The sequence below is a fragment of the Aedes aegypti genome, chromosome 1, assembly GCF_002204515.2.
Source record: "Aedes aegypti strain LVP_AGWG chromosome 1, AaegL5.0 Primary Assembly, whole genome shotgun sequence".
NCBI classification, from domain to species: domain Eukaryota; kingdom Metazoa; phylum Arthropoda; class Insecta; order Diptera; family Culicidae; genus Aedes; species Aedes aegypti.
In genome coordinates this window covers 150,975,674-151,002,249 of record NC_035107.1, presented here as the reverse complement: position 1 = coordinate 151,002,249, position 26,576 = coordinate 150,975,674, and the positions used below count along the sequence as shown (strand labels likewise).

The 26,576-nt window shown below is 41.9% G+C and overlaps 1 protein-coding gene and 1 long non-coding RNA gene across 3 annotated transcripts in view; both read right to left on the bottom strand.

Annotated features, from left to right (window-relative positions):
• LOC23687751 (gamma-glutamyltranspeptidase 1) overlaps window positions 1-26,576 on the bottom strand; it is a 698,533-nt gene that overhangs the window by 659,573 nt on the left and 12,384 nt on the right. The window lies entirely within an intron of this gene.
• LOC110678337 lies at window positions 2,937-4,064 on the bottom strand. The gene is made up of 2 exons (XR_002501511.1): window positions 3,894-4,064; window positions 2,937-3,714 (listed from the first exon to the last, which is right to left on the bottom strand). It is a non-coding gene; the product is annotated as an uncharacterized LOC110678337 (long non-coding RNA).

Sequence of the window (26,576 nt, the reverse complement as noted above, 5' to 3'; positions counted from 1 at the left end):
GACTCCGATAAGCAGCGACCCCAACGACTACGAAGCCCTCACTCCAGGGCACTTTCTGGTCCAGCGGCCCCTGACCGCCATCCCGGAACCAGATCTCCAAGATGTTTCCACCAACCGGTTGGACAAGTGGGAAGACGCGCAACAAGTGGCGCAGCAAGTTTGGAACCGGTGGTCCACGCAGTACCTCTCGGATCTGCACAACCGCACTAAGTGGACCAAGCAACGCGACAACATTCGCGTCGGCATGATGGTCCTGCTGAAGGACGAAAACGCTCCACCACTGAAGTGGCACTTGGGTAGGGTCACCAAGATCTTCAAAGGGTCGGACGGCAACATCCGCGTCGTCACGATCCGCACCAAAGACGGATGCTTCGATCGCGGAATCTCGAAGGTCTGTCCTCTTCCCATCCGCGACAACGAAGATACCCAACAACTCTCTAGCGCATGAGGCTTACGCCGATTGCCGCTCCGGTGCTTCGGCACCATCCATTTCTCGAAGTCGTCAAGTCACCCCAAGGGCAATCGTCGTAAAGGTCAAGTTGTATCGTCCATGCATGTTGTATATGTCGTCAGTCCGTCGTCAATGTGGTGAAGGGTTCGGCGCCCACGGCGTCGGCGTTGACCAAAGGGTCATCGCGAGAATCAGAAAACACTCTAATCACTTCGTCTATCGCCGGTAGCACCACCGCTACCAACTTTTCCCGGAGGAAGCCATGGTAACCCCTCCACCCCGCCGTCGTCAACTGGTTGGCTCTGGGCTTGGCCAGCTCATCCTGTCGGCCAGCATCCCGATGGCTCGAAGCGACGAAGTGATGGTCACCCGACCACAGAAGCCCTCCGCCCGATCCGGACACTACCACCCAGGCGCACACTCCACGGAGAATCGTCAGGCACCGTTCTTGCCTGGGTCGGTAAGTTGTTCCGGTTTTACAGAAATCTATGTCAGCCCACTACATCATATCTTTCCCGAGGAAACCATCACCTCACGAACCACTCCACGCACCACGAAAGACGAAGGAAGCCAGGCATCAGCCGATGCGCTGGTGAACACGGTCGAGACCCGACGAGACTTTACCGATGAAGCCACCCGAAGAAGAAGCCGCCGTGCATCCGGCACGGCAATCCCGAAGAAGGTCATCCCTAACCCCAAGGCAGCGCACGTGGGCCGTAGCTCGACGTGTGTCGGCGCTGAAGGCGCCTCGAAGCAGCCGCAGCAACGCAGCAGTTCCCACCCCCTCGCGCGAGTGTGGCGAAGTCCTAGTCGACATGGGTCGGCGCAGTTTTGTTCTAGTATTAAGAAGGAAACCTTGATTCCAATTTGTATTGTTAAGCGTTAGTTGTGAAATAGTATGTGTAGCAATGTATGTTAGTCTTGTTTGAAACTCGTCTGGTTTCAAGGCGGCCGGCATGTTCGGTCCAATAACTAAATTAAGAACCACTGTTGATCTCTTTAGATCACTTTCGATCTAGCTCCCGCTCGCGATAAGAGCTATCGGATCCCGCTTCCCGAGATCCACCCGAAAGCGGGTCTACTGTTTGTATATTAGCAATAAAAATCAGTTTGCACCAACTTTCAAACAGACAAGTTGTGTCTCCCTGTCGGTCCGCGAAATAAAGTTGTTGAGTCCCAGTACGCCGCGTTGTGATTACTTCCTTAGTGAGAAAGGTCAGTGATCGGAGGTCGGGGTCAAGGACCTCGGGAAGACCCGTGTTTTGGGCGGACCACCTCGTTACAGTCCACTCCCAAGGTTCGCGCCAAAACAGGCTGTAATAAAGCCACTTTTGGCGAATTATTTGGCTGATAAACAGCCTACTCGTACTTTGTCTCTGAAATGAGTGATGTCAAAATTTTATAGCAAGTGGCAAAATAAAATAAACATAATAATTTTTTATCTTTCGTATGATTTTCTTTTCTTTCATGCTCCCTCTGAATACATTTTTTTCCATTTTGCTGTGGGACCCAGGCGCAAACTGCTGTCGTCGAAGTTCATATTTAAGATTCCCGTCGCATTTTCCATCTGCTCCATCGATGCACGAGTGGATTGAGATGCTTAACGTCGTATTTAAAAGAGAAATGTTTGCAGCGATGTGTCTATTTTTATCCTGTTGAATCACGAGTGATGCTGGCGATGCCGGCAAGGCATTTGACCATATAGCTATGTGCATAGCAGTGCAAAAGAAGCAAAATTCACAGAAAAAAAATTCGATAATGGATCAGCATTACCCCACCACAATCTTTTACAAACGATTTACAAATCTGTTCATATCTTAGAGCATCTTATATAAAAAAAAACATTCATGGAACGCCATTCATCGCAGGTTCGTTTTGGTTGAATTTCGAGACATCCAAGGTCCCCTGATACATTGCTTTATTCGCTTTATTTTCTGCGGTGAGAGAAAAAGAGGCGGAGAGATGTGTTGCGCTTCATTCTATCGCATGTTGACATTTGCGTACGATCTTTTTCATAGGTGCAAGCGGGATATGAAATCTCTTTCAACGTCGTAATCCCGATTCAGTTTTGTTATGGTTGATAAACGTCAAGGCACTAGGCCGTTTAGAAGCATTGACGGTCTTTGTGTACGGCTTATTGGCACAGGGCTTACAAGCACTAAAATAAAGCGTTATATACTCATATACGGCCAATAACAGTACCTGAGGGTCACAGTGCCTATAAGCATTCGAAAATGTTTTATGAAGCTAATAGGCACTGAAAATCCATTAAATGGCTCATATACCGCTTATAACAGTGCTTGTTGGTTACCTGGGCGGTTACTATAAGCAACTTACAGCATGAGGACCACATCACACCACTATTCAAACCTCGCTCGTGTGCCATACAAAATCTTCCCAATGACCGTACAAATCCTTTTAGAGAATCGCTATTTAGTGATCACTCGTTTATAATGATGTTACAAATGCCAAACAAAAAATGTAAAACTTTTTTATATGTCCATCAAACATAATTCTAGTTTACGCCCTATTTTGAGCACACTCCATGATTTCATTGAGTTTGACAGTACCACGGACCAAAATTTTTCGGTACATTGACGTTGTACTGCAGCTGTCATGATGCTCCCGGGTTGGAGGAAATCGACTTCTGTAAGATTGTGATCGTGCGTTGGCGTTCGTGACAGTTCACTTGTAGACCTCTCTGGGTAAACCGGGTTTACTCATTAAATGGGTGGAGGTACTTCTAGCGAAAATGGGTATTTTTTCACCCATTAACTGTCACGCTACTGTGAGAGAAAAAAAAACCGTAGACGACGATGACCCCGAAATAGCATTACACGGACTTTACAACCATTTCAATACAGAGTCATAATTAGGGCGAATTCTCAGTAAAATCGGTTTGAAGTTTAGCGGAAGTAATTTTAATTCTATATTATGTTTCCGATCGATTTTATCACATGATGCACTTTTGTAGCAAAACATTTAATTTATTTACATATTATGAATAACACGTTAAAATAAATAAAAAACCATCATGCGCCGTTCATCAAAATTTAGAGCTGTTGAGCCCCTCGGTTTTTCGTCTTCTTCAGTTTGACAACAGCGAGTGCGCCTTTTGACCTCGTCCTTCTGGTTTGACATTCAGCAGCTTCGCCGTTCTGCTACGCTCTCTCACACGAACCTTTATCAATATCGCCCTTCTGCACACTCAGTTTGAAATGCGCCCTGCTGCCACACTCAATCTCAAATGCGCCCGGTTACCGCTGGAGGAGAAGATGTGCGAAATTGACATGAGAGTTTGTATCGAAACAAAACATCAAATGCGTCTTTATGTTTTTCTCACTCTTTTCGTGAAAAATGTTATTTTTAAGGAACAGATATGCATTATATAATTGTAATTTATCAAATAAACTGTTTGGTGAATAAAACACAGTTTGTTTACATTTGTCAGTTAGGCCGTTGTTTTAGTACTGTATTGATTTGTCCAAATGCTGAGAGTTTTTCACTAACGAAAACATTGTGGTCAAACGCTTATACAAAAATAACACACATGGTCGTAGCAAGGTAGACGGACCGTACACGCTAAGATCAGTTTACCCATAAATAGGTAGTTGATTCACCCATTTATGAGTTTTTCATATATAACCCATAATATGGGTAGAATTTACCAATAAAAATTGGTAAAGTTCACTCATATTATGAGTAAAGCGCTTTACTCAAATATGGGTATTGTCATTTACCCATATTTGGATGAAAAATAAAACATCGGCAATAATCGGCGTGACGATAGCCTGCTGTTTTTTAAAAGCTTTGTCCAACAACTGTTTAGCTATTGAACTGAATAAGTTTAAGGTAGGTACATATTTTTATTTATATTGCGAAAACAGAAACATACAGAACAAGGATTACTGTTCTTAAATTACTAATTATTTCAGTTTACAATTATGACGATACATTCTGGATTGTTGAACTTAGTCAACTTGGGGTTCAACGAAAGCTTCTGGAAGGTGATTTTCAATCAACGGGAGCAGTCCAACAGCACCAACAACAACGGCTGTGTCACCAACAGCTTATAAATACTTAAAAAAACGCGTTTTTGAATATTGTTTAATGTGTATGCAGAAACTATTACAATAATATTTTTAATAAAAACAGTACAACTTGTATTTGTATGATTGTAACAATTTTATTTCGTTTTATCGATATAATTATTGAAAATCGTCAAAGAAAAGTAAAATAAAGTACCCATATTTGGGTAATTTTCCAATAATTTTGCTTATAATCATTTACCCACTTATGGGTTTTGGGAGTTTACTTATTTATGGGTAGAACCCACTTTACCCATAAAATGAGTGTGTGTACTTTTCATCGATTATGGGTAAACTTTACCCATATTTGGGTAGACTGTTCTTAGCGTGTAAGACAAAATTATTATAATTCTCGATTACTTTTTCAAATAGACGTAAGTAACTTTCATACAGTTTTGAGAAAATTAATTTAGAAGAATCACAACCTGTCTTCTAAATCTGTATTAAAATGAATCCACTTTTTAACTTTTTTTTACCGTGTACATCGCCTAAATTTTGCATGCATTCAGCTCGCGTTGAAATACTAGATAGTTCCTATTGTTTCCCACAAAAATTGTATGACAAAATGATAAGTCGTTTCATTCAGTTACTTTCGACGTTTTTCTACCAGTGTAAAATCGACTCAAGTAGTGTTTTGTTTTGATTCGTGGTTAAGTCACTTTGTCTCTCTATACAGCGGGGTGACGAAAGTAGTGGTTAGGTTGCGAAAGTTGAAAATCTTACTTTCGTCGTTTTGTAAATCCGGAAATTAAACGTTCTAAGAGTGAAAAATGAGTTGGTTCAGAGCGAAACGTGTAGAATTTCGTCTGCGAAACACGTAGGATTGATAAAGTAAGTTTGTATACTCTTTTGACTTGAGTCTGTATGAATAATTTTTCGAGAATTTTATTTCGCCGTTGGAAACACTCAAGGCCAGCATTGCAGGGAAAAATAACTAGCAGATTCGTAGCAAGGCAAATGGAGAATGGGGGGCTCTCATTTGAAATGTTTATCAAACATATAAACAAATATTTTAGTTCTGCTATGCACTTAATTTAAGATTTTGTTTCACAATTGGACTCTTCTAGTGTAGATCTTCAAAAGAAAAATACTAAACATGATCGTAGCTAGGACAGTAATTAGGGGCTTCCATTAAAAAATTGCCCAAAAACTTCTAAAAATCATATCTTTATAATGAGCAAACCGATTCTTGACTTTCTTTCACCATTTTAATGCCTAAACTTATGTTTTTCATAAAAAATAAACATAGTCATAGTAAGATATAAGGTTTTTAAAGGGTATTCCCTATTTCTTGGCCCCGTTTGCCTGTAAATCAAAATTCAAAGCTATGACATGTTGTTTTTTTACCATACTATTGATTGTCGATTTGATAAATTTGAATAAAAATATACATTTTCGGAAACACTAAAAATGTATTTTACTTGAAAACTACGGAAAACCTTTTTTACCCTGTTTGTAGCTGTAGCTCACACGCTAACTTTGAAGTACCCAATAAATGGGTTTCTTGTACCCATTTTTATTTCTAATACTGAGTTGTCAGAAAAAGGGTATTATTTTTTGACACTAAAAAGGGTACGTTTTATTGTCGCGCGCCCACCAAATTGGAACGCGCGTGTGGGACGCGCGACGTGTGACTCGTTCCCGACATAACTGTCAAAATGACATGTGTGGCGCTGCATTCTTACGATGTTTATGAACACAGCGCACTATTCAAATATTAGTCGCGACGCTTGGAGATTGAGAAAAAATATATTTAATAAAAATGTTTGTCCTTATTTCTGTCGGATCCATAATACTCTTCTTGAAGAATGAGTTCCGTCAACAATAATGGGTAAAAAAGCCACTTGTCGTTGTTTGGAGCAGCAACATTAAATTTTTTTGCCACGGATCATATTGTATTAATTAATTGAAAGAACAATGGTAAGTAGCTATTATGGATCCGACAGAAATAAGGACAAACAATTTTCTTTAAATATTGTTTTTCTCAATCTACAAGCGTCGCGACTAATATTTGAATAGTGCACTGTGTTCATAAACATCGTAAGAATGCAGCGGCACACATGTCATTATGACAGTTATGTCGGGAACGAGTCACACGTCGCGTGTCCCACACGCGCGTTCCGATTTGGTGGGCGCGCGACAATATTTTTTTAACAAACTATTTACATTAAGGACTAAATTGACTTTTCTCTACAGCAAACCCCTCGAAGAAGCATGAGAAGCAGCAATTTAAGTGTTATTTTTCATCCAAGATCTGGAACCGGAAGACACGCAGCAAGACCCAGGAATACAGATGGACTCACGAGCAAGTCACCGTATTAATGTTCGAATTGACCCTTAATTAAATGATCCAATAAAATGATTTTTATTAGACTGTATTGTTATTTGGCCTGAAATATTTTAAAACTTCATTTGGAACCGTTTTTCCCGTATGTGCCGGCAAGAGGGGGGTATTTTTTACCCATTTTTGTAAAATCGATGAGGGGTAAATAATACCCATGTTTTGCAGTTCGAGGCAAATACTCTTTAATGAGTAAATGGCCAATACTCATTAAATGAGTTAAACCACTTTTCTTTGAAATGGGTACTGTTAGAGATTCTAAAGGTTGGGAACCTCTGTTGTTCCCACCCAGGCTTTTGTCCTGGGCCTCAGGGTCGTTTATGCTGCTCCAAGAGGAAATTGGGGTTAGCGGAAAGACTTCCCTTAACAAGAAAACCAAAGTGGAGCTATTAACAATAGAAAGGTCAAAAATCAGGGCTTAGCTTGGTGAAATGAGAAATAATCTAGTTCAATTTAACATTATATATTCAAAATTCCTTATTTCAAGAATGGAAAAAGGTTATAGAGGGATTCCACATACCCGTTCATAGTACCATAGATGGTCATTGAGGGAGGCTTCCGCCTGTCGGTCCGCCGAGTCTTCGGGGCATGCCGGAACACCGGCTAGGGCTTCCTTCAAAACCAGATGGCGGTAGCATGGTAGCGATAGGATCGGTGCACAGGGCGTCGAACATCAGCCACTTAAAATGCACCACCGACGGCGAAAAGAGTGTTCACTTACTAGCCACTGCTGCAATGATTACAAGCAGTTTTATTCCTCCGTTGGCTTCGGTGATTACCAACGGTGCTATCAGTTTCTCCTTCTTGTTTGGTACCGGTGTTGGTGGTGTGTGGGTAGTAGGCGTTATGATTGGGATAGGGATGCTCAAGGGAAGCGCATTCGATTTTTCTTATTTATTCACATTTTAATTTCATTTTATTTTAGATGTAGGTATTTCAATTTTAAATTCATTATATTTTTGCAGCCGTAATTTTAATAAAAATGATAATAGTAATAAGGGTAGTAATAAGAAAAATAATAATAATAAGAATAATATGTAGAATAATGATAGGAATAATAATATTGCGCAGTTCCCACCTTATTGGACCCCGCACTTCAGAAGTGCGGGCGGGTTCATAAGTGCGGAAACGTCAAACCCTTTGTTTTCGCCGTTGGCGGGCAAGAAAAGGCAGTGAATCGGTTTCGCGCCAACGAAAATTGTTTACGTTTTATCAAAAGCATGTGCTCTCAGCAGGGTTGCTAGTTTGTTTGTTTCATTTGTTTCACGAAAACTTGCTTGTAAAACATTTGTAAAAGTTAGCCATTTGAAATAGGCTTGTTCGATTATAATTAATTGTGGCAATGATGCAGTCAAGTGCAAATCTGCATTTGCATAGCAAAACCAGTGTAATTTGTCGCGTAAATGTACATTTGAAGAATTTTCCATTTGCTTAGAAACATATTGGAACCACTGCTTGGTGACCTTCGAAGTGCGATACACAACTTTCCCAATAATCCATTTATCAAAGCAAAGCACAATAAGAATAATAATAATAATGATAATAATAATGAACAAAAAAACTATTTACAGGGAATATTTACAAAAAAAAACAAATGTAATCATTTTGAGAGGTTACAGTACGAAAGTACCCATTAATAGGTACTTCAAAGTTAGCGTGCAAAATGCAAAGCAATGACATACACTGTTAACTCGACATTACTCTTTAATGTGGGAAAAGTACCCATTATTTTCTGATATATGGAAACGTAAAAAAAGGGGTATTTTATTTTTCCAGATAATGGGTAATTTTTGCCCTTTTATATGTTGCGTTCTTTTACTCTATAATGGGTGAAAAAATCCTTGCGATTTATTGTGCATTCAGATTAACTTTAGACCGAAGTTCATAAGACAAATGAAATATCACCGAAAGTTCGCCGAAGTTCGGCGTCGGTATTCTACCGAAGTGCTACGCCGACAAAGACAATCCTTATGCGTCGGCGAAGCACCAAATTAGAATGCCGACGCCGAACTTCGCCGAAGTTTTGACTACCGAACTTCTAATTGTCACTCGAATTGTCAATAATAATAGTGGAATTCCCCATTACACGCTAAGATCAGTCTACCCAAATATGGGTAAAGTTTACCCATAATCGATGAAAAGTGCACACACTCATTTTATGGGTAAAGTGGGTTTTACCCATAAATAGGTTAAGTCCCAAAACCCATAAATGGGTATATTATTGTGAGCAAAATTATTGGAAAAGTACCCAAATATGAGTACTTTATTTTACTTTTCTCTGTTGATTTTCAATAATTATATTGATAAAATTAAATGAAATTGTTACAATCAAACGTTTTATACTGATTTTATAAAATATTATATTAGAATAGTGTGGTTAATCATATACAAGATTAGGAAAAATAACATATCTTCTGGACACACATAGAACGCAGTTGGTTGTAAAAGGCTGCTACAGTTGAGTGATTCAAGAATCAACTTCTGCATCCGTTGATCTCCAAAATGCAAAAGGAAAAAGTTCTACGATCCAGCATATATCGCCAATGTGAACTGAAACAAATAATAATACAAAAGTAGTAATTCTTCTTTGTATATTTCTGTTTTTTGCAATGTAAATAAACATATATACTTACCTTAGCTAAATAGTTCTTGCACAAACATTTTTAAAGACAGCAACCGGATATCATCACGCCGATTATTGTTGATGTCTAATTTTTCATCCAAATATGGGTAAATGAGATTACCCATATTTGGGTAAAGTGACTTCACTCATAATATGAGTGAAATTTACCAATTTTTATTGGTAAATTTTACCCATATTATGGGTTTAATATGAAAAACTCATAAATGGGTGAATCACTTACCTATTTATGGGTAAACTGATCTTAGCGTGTAGGCTGTGCAGCAGTAGTTTGTTTCCACAACAAAGAAATAAGTGCTCAGAAACACTAGAAGGTCAAAGTAGGTGCATTAAATAAATACTTTTCCCTGCCGTGTGCGCTAACTAGATGAAAAATCAAATTTTACAGGATGATTTCAATTCCGGGTATATCCCGCATAAGAATGGCCTGCCGGAGAAGCAGCCCCATTTTCCAGGCTTGCAACCCCAAATGCTGATAATAAATGATTCTCTTGCATTAGACCAAAAACAATTGTTTATTGTTAATATTTAATTGAATAAATTGATGTTTCTATATTAATAGGATTTCATTGTTAATTTTTCTACGAAAATACCATACAAATCATAATCAATTCCCATATATAAAAAGAGTAAATTTTACTCTGTTCCTCAAAACATGTCTTTCGGATAGTGGGTAAAATTCATTCGTTGATCTGACGTACAAGCCGTTTACTCTTTAATGGGTACAGGGCCTTTACTCTTTTTATGAGTTAAACTAGTTTCTCTCAAAGTGGGTACTTTTTTACTCTTTAAAGGGTACTTTGACCTTACAGTGTATACTTTTTTCGCCATATAAAATTAATAAGCCATTTTATGAGACGTTTCGAATCATATGGTTTCCGTTTGTTTACCAGCTTTGAAAGTTTCTGGCGGGCCGATTTATTTACGTTTCTTCTAGCGCCACATTTGGAAGGAGCATATTCAACAATGGCGCTGGTGGCAATGCAACAAAGTTTTTAATGTTCTCATGTAAAATTTCAATCAGTAGGCGGGGAAGATATTTTTCATCTACGTTGTCTGTAATACATGTAAACCGGGTAGAAACATGCGCTGAAAGAGACGGGGAAGTCATCGGCAACCAAAATGTGTCCAGCGCCATTCAGATATCATGCTAGTTTTTTGAACAACAACAATGAGCGGTTCGCCAGAAAACGTCATTCGAACGTCTCGTAAAATGGCTTATAATTGACGTGAAGATGTTTGAAAAAGAAAAAAAAACTTCTGATTACACTCAACATTTATTTTACCCTAGAAAGTGCTAAAAACCTATTTAGTGAATACACGGAGAAATCAGACTTCCCAAAAAATAAGTTCTTTTTACTCAAATTTGGGTAAACTGCATTTAGTTTTTACCCACGGTTGGGTTGTTTTGCCTCTCTCGCAACAGCAATGTTGTCAAAAACAGAAAGAGACACACCAACCCAGCGTCGAAGTTCAATGGAATAAGCCAAATTTGGGTTCTTTCGAGTTTACCTAACGTTAAGTTGTTTTAACCCATCACGGAGACTTCGAAAGCTAACGCTGGGTAGATTTTTTTTTGCACTGAGTTGTTTGTTTTGCCGCTGTCAAATGAAAATATTGTAATATTAAGGACTGGGCGGATGGGCCAATAGAAAGACTCAATCTCAAACAACTAAAGAACGTTTATTAGGAGAGAATGGTCTATACAGTTTGAAGGCTTGGTTCGTAATGAACTCCACTAGCGCTTGTCAGAATCTCATGGCTTGCTCAGCAAGGCCTACTTCTTCACCCCCTCTCGATTGTGGAGCCCAATGGTTCGGCGTAGATTTTCAAATCTTGCAATGTCCAACGCTTTTGTAAAAATGTCTGCTAACTGCCTGTCTGTGCAGACTGGTTCCACCCGAATGCGTCCGGCTGCAATGTGATCGCGAATAAAATGATGTTTAATGTCAATATGCTTTGCCCGTTTGCACTCCAGGTTTTGGGCCATTCCTATACAACCACGATTGTCCTCATAGATGGTCACCGGCTTCGTCATCTTTACTCCAAGGTCAGTCAAGAGTCCAGATATCCAAATCGATTCTGCAACACCTGCGCTCAACGCTATATACTCGGCTTCACTGGACGAGGTAGCAACAGTCGTTTGTTTCTTGCTTGACCAGGAGATCGTATTGCCATAAACCTGGAACAAGAATCCACTCACCGATTTTCTGTCCATTGTATCCGTCGCCCAGTCCGCATCAGCAAATCCGACCAAAGGTTCCGCTTCCTTATTTCGAGAGTATTCCAAACATATGTTCTTCGTCCCTTTCATGTATTGTACTACTCGTTTCAAGGCGGTCCAGTGTTGCTGTTCTGGTTGTTGCTGAAAACGTCCAAGAAATCCTACTGGGAAACAAACATCCGGTCGAGTTGACATCATTATATACATTAAGCTTCCGAGAAGTTCACGATACGGTTCGCCAACCATTCCGGTATTGCTTAGTGTCAGCTGTATCCCCTTCTCCATGGGAGTTTTTGTTGGATTACAATCATCCATACCAAACTTCTTCAAAACTTTTTCAATACTAGCTTCTTGCGAAATCAGTTATCGCTCAGCTTATGAGACGCAAAGACGTGTTTGCGATTTGCGCTCCTCATTAGTCAGGCATTTTTTTCAGATCGTTCTATCGATATTCCGTTGTGCCGCGTCGCGTGTGTGGTGATTACACGATGAGGCGAGAAAACACCTTTCGGATCGACTATTCGAACTTCCCCGTGAAGCCGTCGTTCGAAAAGGTCCACGGCTTTTGCCGTACAGTGCTCGGCCTGAAGAAGGAAGATGTGTTGAGACTACAGTGTAGTAGAGGTGAACAATGTGCGTTCGTCAAGGTCGGCGACCTGACGCTCGCACAGAAAATTGTTGAAGAACACGATGGACATCACGAAGTGGAAATAGACGGGAAGAAGCACAAGCTTCGAATAACCATCGAGGATGGAAGTGTCGAAGTGAAGGTCCATGACCTCCCCGAAAACGTGACGAAGGAGAAGATCGTGGAGTTCTTGCGTGCGTTCGGTGAAGTGATCTCGATTCACGAACTAACGTGGGGCGAGAGCTACGAGTTCGCCAGTGTACCGCTCGGCATATGGTCGGCCCGTATGCTACTCAACCGAAACATCGACTCGTGAGTCACCATCGATGGGCAGCAGGCGTACGTGGTGTACAAGGGGCAGGTGCTCTCATGCAAACACTGCAAAGAGCAGGCACATTCTGGCATATCATGTGTCCAGAATAAAAAACTGCTTGTGCAGAAGAGCTACGCCAACGTAGCGAAGCAGAGTGGCAACCGTCAGCCACCGAAAAAATCGTCCGGTGTGAAACCACCGAACATGAAACCGGTAGGTCCTACCGCGCCATCACTCACCTCTTCGGCTGCTTTCCCCGAGCTGCCGAAGCCTCCGAGTCGGACCGAACAGTCTGCCCCGGTGACGAAAACAAACAGTCATTCTGATAAAATTGACTTAACGGTGTCCCTCAGCATGCAACGCGCGCACGGTTCGTCGTCGTCTCACCGTTCGACTCAACAAGCCACCGAAGCTAACCAACCCAATGTTGCTGTGGTGGACTTGTTCAAAAAGCCGATCCATGCGCTGCGATCGCACAGCAAGAATGGCAACGGCAACGAAACCGACAAATCATCGGCATCCACGAGCAGCAGGCGAAGCAGAGGCCAACCACCCGGCAAAAAGCCCCGCCGAGAAGACGATGACGACGAGCAGGATGAGGATTCCCAACCGTAATGGCTCTCACATCCTACAATATCGCATCCATCAACATCGGCACCATCACCAACCCCACGAAACTAGCGGCGCTGCGCACCTTCATCCACAGCCAAAGCCTCGATATTGTGTGTCTGCAAGAAGTGGAAAACGATCAGCTCTCCTTGCCTGGCTTCGTCGTACACACGAATGTAGACCACACGAGAAGAGGAACAGCTGTTGCTCTGAAGGATTACATTCAGGTATCTCACATTGAGAAAAGCCTGGATAGCCGCCTAATTGCTCTGCGAGTGCATGATACCACGATTTGTAACCTCTACGCTCCCTCCGGCTCTGCACAGCGCGCGGCACGGGAAGATTTTTTCAACGGCACTCTCGCCTACTATCTCCGTCATGCCACTCAGCACGTCATCCTCGCTGGCGACTTCAATTGCGTGCTTCGCTCATGCGATTCGTCCAGCCCAAACACAAGCCCTGCACTCAAAACTGCCGTTCAGCAGCTGCAACTCCACGATGCGTGGGAAAAGTTGCGCCCGCGGGATGGCGGCTTTACGTACGTTTGCCGAAACGCACAATCGCTCCTCGACCGCATTTATGTGAGCAGCGGATTGCGGGAGCATTTGCGTACAGCACATACGCATGTCTGCTCGTTCACGGACCACAAAGCGCTGACACTCCGTCTGTGCCTCCGCCAGCTAGGCCATGAGCCGGGCCGTGGTTTCTGGTCCCTTCGACCGCATCTCCTGACCGACGAAAACGTTGCCGAGTTCCAAACACAGTGGCAATATTGGACCCGGCAACGTAGAAACTACGGCTCGTGGATCGATTGGTGGATCACGTATGCTAAGCCCAGAATCAAAACGTTTTTTAAACGTAAATCACGGATCGTCTTCGACGAATTCCATGACGCGCATCAGCGTCAATACGCGGAGCTGCGGCTAGCGTACGACGGGTACTACCAGCATCCCGAAATACCACCCACCATCAACCGTTTAAAAGGCGAAATGTTGGCGCTTCAACGCAACTTTTCGCACATGTTTATGCGAATGAACGAAACGTACGTGGCGGGAGAACCCGTTTCTATATTTCAGTTGGGGGAGAGACGAAGGAGAAGAACCGTCATCACCCAGTTGCGAACGGAGGAGAACGAAACCATTGCCGAGCCAGCAGCGATCGAAGCGAATCTGCTCAACTTCTTCTCTGGTCTGTACACGGAAGAAGCAGCGGATAACAACAACGATGACGGGTTTGCATGCGAGCGTGTGATCCCACCCGATGATCCCATCAACCAAACCTGCACGGACGAAATCACCACCGCAAAAATCCTCTCTGCCATCCGAGCGAGTGCCCCACGGCGTTCCCCCGGCAATGATGGTATCCCACGAGAATTTTATTTGCGTCTCTTCGACGTGATCCATCGGGAGCTCAATCTCCTGCTCAACGAAGCACTAGCAGGCAACCTTCCCCCTGCTTTTGTGGAGGGCATCATCGTGCTGGTGAAGAAGAAGGGAGGCGACAACACGGCCCGATCGTACCGACCCATTTCGCTGCTCAACAGCGATTATAAACTTCTCTCGCGCATTCTCCAAGACCAGGCTAGAGTGCGTCATGCGAGCCCACCACGTGCTGAGCGACGGGCAGAAATGCTCCAACTCGGAGCGTAATATTTTTCAAGACACTCTCCCTGAAAGACCGGATAGCGAGTCTCCGTCATCACCGGCGCGCCGGTAAATTGATCAGTTTCGATTTGGAGAACGCATTCGATCGGGTTCGCCACTCATTCCTCTTCGGCACCATGTGCTCGCTCGGTTTCAGTCGGGATCTCGTCGCTCTTCTCGCGCGCATTGCCACCTCTCGGCTGCTCATCAACGGGCGTCTCTCGCGTCCGTTTGAGATCCAACGTTCGGTCCGGCAAGGCGACCCGTTGTCCATGCATCTCTTCGTTCTCTACCTCCACCCCCTGGTGTGTAGGCTCGAACAAGCATGTGGCAACGATTTGTTGGTCGCATATGCTGACGATATTAGCGTCATCGTGACGTCAGCCGAGCAGATTGAACTGATGAATGAAATATTCATCCGGTTCGAGGCTGTTGCCGGCGCACGTTTTAAACTTGCGGAAAACGGTCGCAATCAACGTTGGGCTTTATGAGGGCAATGCGATAAATACCCAGTGGCTACAAACAGCCGATGTAGTTAAAATTTTGGGTATCACATTCGCTAACTCCATACGGCTGATGACGACCTTAAAACTGGAATGCGCTGGTGGGGAAGTTTGCGCAACAGATGTGGCTGCACTCACTGCGTTTGATGACCCTCCATCAGAAGGTGATAATGCTGAATACGTTCGGCACCAGCAAGTTATGGTATGTTTCGTCGGTGTTACCTCCTTTAGGCGTACACACGCGAAAGTGACCTCCACGATGGGCACGTTCTTGTGGAGAGGAATGCCCGCCCGCGTCCCGATGATGCAGCTTGCGCGAAGCAAGGAGCACGGCGGACTCAATTTGCACTTGCCTGCGTTGAAGGCGAAATCGCTTGCAATCAATCGTCATCTCAAGGAGATCGATTCCCTTCCTTATTATAAATCCCTTCTATTCCACGATAATCCCTGCCCAGCAATCTCCATAGACCATCCCGACCTTAAAATAATCCTTCCGAACTATTCCCACATTCCACCCCATATCCAAGAAAACCCCTCCGCCGATCTCATCCATCGGCATTTCGTCACGCAGACAGATCTGCCCAAGGTGGAAATAAGCAACCCAGTGATTGACTGGCCACGTGCGTGGCGCAATATTCAAGACAAAAAGCTCTCTTCGCTGGAGCGATCCAAGCTCTACATTTTGGTGAATGGAAAGTTGGAGCATCTAAAACTCCTCTTCGTGATGCGGAGATCAGACAGCGAGTTCTGTACACATTGCGATGGACAACAAGCTGAAACGCTTCAGCACAAATTTTGCGACTGTGCTCGTGTCGGCCCGGCTTGGACGGTCCTGCAGCAGAGGGCTGGCAGTCGTAATGAATGGTTGGAGGCGGCTATCTTTCGAGGACCTGGTGAGACCTGCCTTGACAGGAATAAATAGAACTAGACGCTTAGAAATTTTGAAATTGTTCGTAAAATACATCTGCTTTGTTAACGAGTGTAATGGAAGAATTGATGTAAATGAACTCAATTTTCACTTAGATCTAGAATTTTAAATTGTAAACAAAATCAAATAAACTGACGAATAAAACCAAATTTTACAAAAAAAAAAAAAAGACACATTGTTCCCAATACTCGGTCATAGACGATCTTCATCCCAAGGAAGTGTTGTAACTCACCACAATCGGTCATCTTGAAGAACTGGGATAACTTCTTTTTTGATATCGTCCACCGTTTTGCCGTTGTACTCCCATGATTAGCAAATCATCGACGTATATGACAATGTAGACATCATCGTTCCCCCTCTCGTCGATGCGGGTATATACACAATAGTCATGCTTCGATCTCTTGAACCCAAGCTTCAATAGTACCTGATTCAATTTCTCGTTCCAGCACTTCGGAGCTTGTTTCAGACCATATAATGATTTTTTCAACAGGCAGACTGTTTCAGCATCCGCTTCGACGCCTTCGGGTATTGCCATATAAATAGTCTCTTGCAGCTCACCATGCAGGAAGGCCGTCTGCACATCCATTTGGTGTATAACCATGCCTCTTTGCAGCGCCACAGCTAATGCCACTCGAATCGTCGTCAGTTTGGCTACCGGCGCATAGGTTTCTTGATAATCGATGCCAGATTTTTGAAGGAAGCCCTTTACGACCAATCTTGCCTTATGCCTAACGACATTTCCATCAGCATCTTCTTTAACGCAGAATACCCATTTTGGCTGCAATGGTTTCACTCCGGAGGGTCGCTTCACTAGTCGCCACACATGGTTGGTATCCATCGAACGCAGCTCGTCACGGACAGCCGCCAACCAACAGTCTCGATCGTTGCGTCCATCGATCTCTTCATAGGAGGACGGCGGATCTGAAGAATCGGAATTGTCAGCAGCAGAGATTGCTCTGAATCCAGTTAAAAAATCGAAAAACTTACCTGGGAGCCTGCGCTCCCGTTCGCTGCGCCTGGTGTTTGACTCTGAACAGCCGTCACCTCTATGTTGCGAAGGGAGCGCCCCAGGATTTGCTTCCTCTTCAACTTCTTCAAATATGGTTTCTTCATCAGATTCATGATCGACAACATCAGCATGTGGTTCCTCTTCACCAGGATTATTCAAACAGCTCCCCCTCTGGCTCGTATAGCGTGGGGACTACCAACGGAACTTGACTTGATTCATCAGTTTGCTCTGCGTATGGAAAACATTCGTCGTTGAACTTCACGTCTCTCGCTATTATTATTTTTCTTGACGCTCTGTCCCAAAGCCGGTATCCGTTTGGAGCGTATCCAATCATCACCGTCTCACGGCTTTTGGGGTCCATTTCTTCCTTTGTTGGCTCGGGATCCACGCCATGGCCTTACATCCGAAAATCCTTATCTTGTCAAGGTCCGGTTTTGCATTCGTCCATCTTTCTGCCGGGGTAACTTTTTCAGGCACTGCCACCGTCGGACAACGGTTCAGGAGGTACGTCGCAGTCAGTGCCGCTTCTGACCACTGGTTCTTCGGAGCTTTTGAATCAATGAGCATTGATCTTACCTTCTCCACCAAAGTTCGGTTGAACCGTTCAGCTACTCCATTTTGTTGAGGGAATAAGCTACTGTGGGTTGTCCCTGAATGCCTCGCTTCTTGTAGTAGCTTCTTTGTTCGTTGGAAAAGAATTCCCGGCCTTGGTCCACAGTAAACTTGCATATTCTTGTCTGCCATTGAGTTGTAGCCATCGCTTCATACTCCTTAAAACATCGGTATACCTCAGACTTTGCGCTTTATTGGATAGATTACAGCAAAATGCGTCCAGTCGTCTATGAACGATACGAAGTACCGCGATCCGTCCCAGGCCGGTGGATCAATAGGGCCACACACGTCTGAATGAACTCGTTCCAGTGGACGTGTGGCACGTTCTCGAACACCATCGAATGATTCCCGGCACTGCTTGGCCATCACGCATGTATCGTAAAAACCAATCGTTTCAAGCTTCTTCGTAAACCCCGTGGCCATTTCATGCTTAACGAGAGTGTTCAATGCTTGTTGACTTGCATGTCCCATACGACGATGCCACAACTTGCTCATCCAGCCACGCTGATATTGGCTACAGATCCGACATCCAATTCCAGTTGTACAAGTTTCCGCGAAGGTATGCCACGCCAATGAGTTCTCCATTTTTCTTGAACTCCGCACGGTCTTGACCTCCACGACCAGTAATAGAACATCGATTCCAGCATGCGAGAGCTTCTCACCGAGAGCAGGTTTTCTCGGAGATCCGGCAGGAGCACAACATTTTTTATCTGAAATTCAATTCCTTTGTTGGACATACCTTTTATATCTCCTGCGAACTTCCCGACGAGTGCCACATCATTCTTGGCTACATCGATTACGAAGGGATCCTTCAATTTCCGCATGGATCGCAGATGTTTTGCATCATTCACGAGATGATCACTGCATCCCGAGTCTACGCAGAAGTGGATCTTCCCTGCTTCAGACTTCGTCTGGTCACCGTTTGCCATGAAGGCGACCGCCTTACTGCCGACTGCTGCATTTGCGTTACCTTTCTGCTTCTTTGACCGACAGTCCTTCTTCATGTGGCCAAGTTTTCCACACCGATGACACTTGCCAGTAAACTTCTTCTGGTTCTTCTTCTTGCCACCAATGAACGCTGCCCCGTTGTCTTCACTCGAGTCATCCAGACGGTCTTCACGCTTGCTTTCTTCAGCCAGCAGCCGCTGCTTGACTGTCTCTAGCTTCAGGTCCTTCTCCGCCAGATTCTCGAGTGCCGTCACCAAGGGGTCATAACTATCGGGCAGGGTTAAGAATAATTGACATACCAAATCACCTTCCTCCAGTTTGGCTCCTGCGGACTTGAGTTGCCGGACAAGGTCATCGAATACATTGAAATGAGCTCGCATTGAAGTTCCCTCCATCTTACGTAAACGGGCCAATTGTTTTCCTCAGCAACGTTTGGCTTGAAACTGACCGCTTCGCAAAGGTTTCTTCCAGAGCCTTCCACATTTCAGACGCCGTTTCCTTTTCCCGGACAACTTCAAGAATTTCATCCGCCACGAATCCCACCAGCACCGATTTAGCCTTCCTGTCCGTTTGCTCCCATTTTGCACGACCTGCATCGCCTACACCCGGAGCTGGTTCCGACAACACGGACGATACTTCCACTGCATCCATGTGAAGCTTGACTCGGAAGCGCCAATTCTCGTAATTCGGTCCGTCAGCTGCGGGATTCCTTCCTTTGACGAGCCCATAACCTATTGTAATATTAAGGACTGGGCGGATGGGCCAATAGAAAGACTCAATCTCAAACAACTAAAGAACGTTTATTAGGAGAGAATGGTCTATACAGTTTGAAGGCTTGGTTCGTAATGAACTCCACTAGCGCTTGTCAGAATCTCATGGCTTGCTCAGCAAGGCCTACTTCTTCAGAAAACAACCTAATGATAGGTATATATCAGTTATTTGGGTTATCCCACGGAAGAGCCGAATTGCGTCAAAAGAAGTCAAAGTTGGGTTGATTTGCGGCTCCGTGTATGTCTGCATGTAAATCGAAATCCAAAGAAATGACAATTAGTTTTTTCGGCATGAACTTGCATATAGAAGTTAAGTGGACATGTTTGAGAAGAAACAGACATTTCTGATAACACTTCAAATTTATTTAACCTAAGAACTACGAAAATGGCATGAGCTTGTTTACCTGTAAATCGAAATCCAAAACGCTCCTGGCTTTTTTTGATTATAATTTGCTTACACGCTAACTTGAAAGTACCCTTTAAATGAGTTTCTTGTACCCATTTTTATGATCAGTACTAAGTTGTCAAATAAAGGGTATTTTCCGATGACATAAAAAGGGTACTAAAACCTCATTTCGAAGTATTTGTTCTGCTGATAAAAGTGGGTAAATAGTACGCATGGTTGTTTGGGATAATATAACCATTGTTGCCTTTCGAAGCAAGTAAAAAGTCGATTTATTAGTTTGGTTTCTTTTAGCTGATTAAAATCATTTTTGTTACATTTATCTTGCAGCTGCAGCGATTTGGACGTCCCTGAGGATGATTGGATTGAAAACAACTTCTCTATTAGATCGTCACAAACGATCCGGCATCTGCGCTTTGCTGAAGTTTCTATTCCGAATTGAATGTATGGAGGAGTTGGCTCGGACCAACTTGAAGGTGTATGTTATAGTATTAATCGTAGTAGTCTCATGAGTTGAATAAACAGTTATCCGTTACTACCTGTAGAGAACAGTCGCCTTATTTCCTACATTAAAACATGGTGTCAGATCCATAGCAACAGGAATAACAGAAAAAATGGAAGAGCTGAAATTGCAAATTATCGAATTGCAAACTGCTTTGCGGGAAAATTAAGGAGCGCGGAAATGGTCCACGGTAACAAGCGCTGGCATTCCAGAGGCCCCTGCAATATTCCTTTCGAGCCCAAAATATCCCTACACCTGAGGCCATTGACATTCATGGAGATATTTGCCAAAGCGTCAAGTTCTTTCAAATCATCATGGGAATATTACTGTATTGCAAGCAACCTTTCAACCAGGCCCATGAAACAACAAATTGCAACCCTTCTGTCGTGCATTGGAAAAGATTGTTTGAAGCTTTATCAGAACTTACCGTTAGGTGTTTGAAGACAACCAATCTTGTGAAACAATATTGTCTGCTTTAGAAGCACATCTACTCCCGAAGATAAATAAGCGTTACGAGAGAGCTATTTTCAACAGCGCCGTTCAAGAACAAGAAGAAAATATAGATCAATATATACATCGTTTGCGAGGGCTGATCAAGAATTGTCAATACGGAGATATGCAAGATGAACTATTGTTGGACAGAATCGTGGTGTCTGTAAGAGACGTGAGCCTGCGTCAACGTCTTTGGGAGAACCAAGAAATTACGTTGAACGAAGCAATACAAAAATGTCGCGCAGCTGAACTTACAGAAAAACAGATGAAACAACTCAATTCCGATTCCAAGATGTCAATTGAAGCACATGTCGATAAAGTCCAGAACAAAGGAAGAAGATCAAACTATACCGCATCGTACAACAAATCTAAATGCAATTACTGTGGATACGAACACGCAAGAGAAAAAGAGAAAATGTCCAGCGAATGGGAAGAAATGCCTTCAATGCGGATTGATGAACCACTTTGCTAGCGTATGCAGATCGAAACAATCAAATAATGAAGTAAAACTGATCGAAAGAAAGTTATGAGAACATCCTCGCAGTCCGAAATGAATCACCAACCCAGCTACACGCTTCGTTATTCTTTCGTCCACTGGCGATAAGTGTGAGAAAGTTAAATGCCAACTAGATACTGGAGCGTCCTGTAATGTTGATGGGAATATCCTGTTTTACCAGAATCGCAGCTAGGAAAGAACTGAAAACTACAACGACAAAGCTTAGAGTTTATGGTGGAGGTGTAATAATACCAGAAGGTCGATGTGAACTCACAGTTATTCAAGATGGTCAAGAGTCAACGCTGATGTTCGAAGTGGTGGGAGGTGAATACAAGGAGTATCTTCCGTTATTATCGTTACAAACATGTTTGAAATTCGGATTCATCACTGTAAACAAGGAAGCTATCAACACGATATTCTCGAATAAAAGCGGAGCAGAACAAATAATCGCTGAATTTCCGGACGTATTTGATGGCTTAGGTTGTGTAGAAGGAGAAGTCAGCTTAGAAATCGATAAATCAGTTCCACCCAAACAGCAAATTCCAAGACGAGTTCCTCAAAAATTGCGAGCTGAGATGAAAAAGCAGCTGGATGAGATGGAAAATATGGGTGTTATTGCAAAGGTAAATGAATATTCAGAGTGGACTAGTAACATTCTTATAGTACGACGCAATGACAAACTGAGACTCTGCATTGATCCCGTGGACTTAAATAAGGCGACTGTTCTCTACAGGTAGTAACGGATAACTGTTTATTCAACTCATGAGACTACTACGACGAATCAGCCGTAAAAATATGTAAAAAATTTGTTGAAGAAATGTGAAGATAGCGAGACGGATTTCTATGAAGCTCTATTGATGTGGAGAAACACGCCAAATAAAATTGACAGTAGCCCAACTCAACGATTATTTGCTAGACGAACAAGAACTCACCTTCCAACGATTCATCAACATTGAAGCCAAAAATAGAAGAGAACGTAAGCGCAAAAATAGCAGAAAGAAGATCGAAAACAGCAGAACATTACGACAAAGGCACTGTTAATCTGAGAGATTTGAAAATGATGAAAGAGTTTATGTGAAAATATATCCAACAAAACATTAAATGGACAAACTGTAGAATAATTATACCGACGAGACGACAGATCATATTGGATAGTTACAGACGATAACCGAGTCTATAATCGTATTTTCATTAGGCCTGCAAGAAATACTATATCAAGTGAGGCAGAACCACGTTCCGATCGAGCAAAATTTCGATGTCCATGATAGATTACCACATTCACATCAAAAACGAAACGAAATATTCGATTATATTTTCGATGAACCACAACAACCATCAAACAAAGATTATCCAACAACCATGCCCGTGCCAGTCGATGAACAGGAAGAAATCGTGATTAGTTCAGAACAAAACAATGAAAGCGAACTCCATGGTAGTGCTGAGGACTTGAATGGAAATGATAATGATTGTAGTGCAAATCAAAATAACGACACACGTGATGAAACAAGGAATGGTACATCTACGGTATCGCAAAATGTAGAAGAAATCGTTGAACCTGCATTAAGAAATTCTCACGAAACAGATGAAGAGACCTTTACAGAAGAAGAAAACACCTACTTCAGAGGAAGCAACATCATCCAGATGAACCATCTGTTATAGAAGATACATCGTTCAGTACCCGATATCCGTTAAGAAATAGACTAAGAGATTTTTTCAATTACCGCTAACAATCATGGAGGAGGAGATGTTATAGTATTAATCGTAGTAGTCTCATGAGTTGAATAAACAGTTATCCGTTACTACCTGTAGAGAACAGTCGCCTTATTTCCTACATTAAAACAGTGTATTTCAGTGAAAATCTTACTGAGGAAATCCATCATAACCTCAATCTACAAAAAAGTTTTCGAAATAATGAGGGTTTTTTACCCATTTCCATAATAAAAATCAAGAGTGATAAATACCCATGTTTTGAAGTTCAAGGCACTTACCCTTTAATGAGTAAATCGACTTTACTCATTAAATGAGTTAAACCAGAGAATTTGTTTATATAGAGAAGCGCGGATTCTGAAACCAAAGGTTCCAATTGAACCGTCAAACGTGGTCCCAATCGAGCAAATTCAATGAGACTCAAAGAGACGTTACGCAAAAGAGACGATGGATGTGTATTAGTGAAAAGCGATACGAAAGTGACGTCATTGATAAGCTTGGTTTTCTTATGGCGATTGACAGGATGACACGTACACTAAAATATTGTTTGAATGACCTCAATTATTGATAGTCATTGCAAATATTGTTTATAAACAAAGTCAAAATCCTCTCCGCGTTTCTCTAGTATAATCATATTCTCTGAGTTAAACCACTTAACTTGGAAATGGGTATTATTTTACCCATTAATGAGTACTTCCAAACTAGCGTGTATAGAAGTTAGGGTTCTACATTTATAAGGTATAATCACCGCATGACTTTAATATTATGAAAATTTATTGGCTTTTATCGGTGAATGCAATACTGTACTCAGAGTGAAAGGGAGTAACGAAAGTAATGAAATGACAATGGATAGAATCGCAAGCGAGCGACGAGAGAAATGAATAGAAGTTGAAAATTGTTTTTAACAGAGGGCCATATGTGAAACACAACACAATCGAAACCAATCGTTATAACGTCCTGGTCTTGAACGATAGATGTTGTAGTGTTGGTCATACTAAACACTGACAGGCAAAAACGTATTTAATAGAATTAGGATCACTTGGGCAAATTAGGGGGTTATGCCGAGATTAATTGACGCGAACGAAAAATCCAATAAGTAACGTCATTCGTATCAATCTCCGAAAATATGCCAACGATCGATAGAACTGTTATATACGCCGAACAATATAGTTAACAGGTCGAGGCGACAAATTTTTTGCCTGTCTAGTGTTAGTAGTGACCAACACTACAACATCTAGCCGTTCAAGACCAGGACGTTAGGCAACGATTTGTCGTTTCGATTGTGTTGTTCACACATATGGCCCTCTGTTAAAAAAAATTTTCAACTTCTATTCATTTCTCTCGTCGCTCGCTTGCGATTCTATCCATCTTGTCATTTCATTATTTTCGTTACTCCCTTTCACTCTGAGTAAGTATTGCATTCACCGATAAAAGCCAAAAATTTTCATAATATTAAAGTCATGCGGTGATTAAACCTTATAAATGTAGAATCAATTTGGCAAAGAAATTTAACGTCAGTTCGAATAGGATCACTTGGGCAAATTAGGGGTATGCGAGATTAGACGCGAAAAATCCAATAAGTAACGTCATTTCGTATCAATCTCCGAAAATATGCCAACGATCGATAGAACTGTTATATACGCCGAACAATATAGTTAACAGGTCGAGGCGACAAATTTTTTGCCTGTCTAGTGTTAGTAGTGACCAACACACATCTAGCCGTTCAAGACCAGGACGTTAGGCAACGATTTGTCGTTTCGATTGTGTTGTTCACACATATGGCCCTCTGTTAAAAACAAATTTTCAACTTCTATTCATTTCTCTCGTCGCTCGCTTGCGATTCTATCCATCTTGTCATTTCATTACTTTCGTTACTCCCTTTCACTCTGAGTACAGTATTGCATTCACCGATAAAAGCCAATAAATTTTCATAATATAGAAGTTAGGGTTACACGTTTGAGTAGAAATAGACATTTCGATTACAACTTAATTGTTTATACCCAAGAGACTACGTAAACCCTTGTTTAATAAACATATCTGCTTGTAAATAAATATTCAAATCGATAGTATGCTGTTTTACAACACAAAATTGATTTTAGAAGTCGTGTTACCATCAGTGCACCAGATTTCACTCATTTAAGGAAGTTATGTGTTCAAATGTTTATTATAAAGTAACTATTGCGTCGATCAATACTATTTTTTATGGCAATGGAGCTCCAAGTATAGACAATCAACGGGCGAAATAAAAAAGAATTTGAAAAACTTCCATGAAAAATATTTTATTTTCGTTGATTACTGCATCTATGTTTCCTATTTCCGCTCACGGTAACAGATTTCGTGCCCGAACTGCTAAAAAATGCATTATTTCGAATTGTTATTTATCCTGATATTTTTTGTTGTCAAGAAAGAAAGAAGGCTGTATACTAAATTCGACATTTCTTTAAAATTTTGTTATTTTTTTGCATGAGCGGTTATTGTAACATACAAATATTACTAGTGGTCCAATAACCACCCCCGAGGTCTTGTGTTTTTCTTGTGTTTTATCATATGAAAATAATGTCAGATGACCGAAAAATGTTGGTCTTTGACACGAAAATCAATTTTTATACTAGTGAGCGGAAACCAGGAAACTGGTGCACTGATGGTAGATATGTTTGGGGAGTAATACATTTTTTTATTACACTCAAATTTTACTTTACTTAAAAAACTACGCGAGACCTAGTTCAATAAATATTTATGCTTGTAAATAAATATTCAAAGCCACAATATTTTAATATTAGGAACAAAAAATTGATTGTAGAAGTAAAGTTGTTTGAGTTGATATAGTTATTCTGATTTCATTCAGTATTTATTTTACCCATGAAACTACTCTAAATCCTGTTCAATAAACATATTTGCTTGTAAATAAAAATTCAAGTCGATAGCAGATTTTTCGATATTGTCTGAAAAGTTGAAATCTTAAGCTTTCATTCTATAAAAAAAAAGATTGGAAATCGGTTAAGCTGTTCAAAAGTTATGGTTTTTTTTTAAATAAAAAATCTATTGCACCGAGACCTACAGGTGTGCCGATGAAAAATGACTGATTTTTTATTTTCAAAAAAAAAAATCTCAAAAAACTAAAAACATACATCGCTGAAAATTTGACAGTAAACGTAAAATTAACTGAACTTTCAAGAAAAAAATAAGAACAGCAATAGCCCCAAATTTTTTGAGATGTTTTCGATGACTCGCCGCGCCTATCCTCCGGACCATAAATGCCGCATGTCTT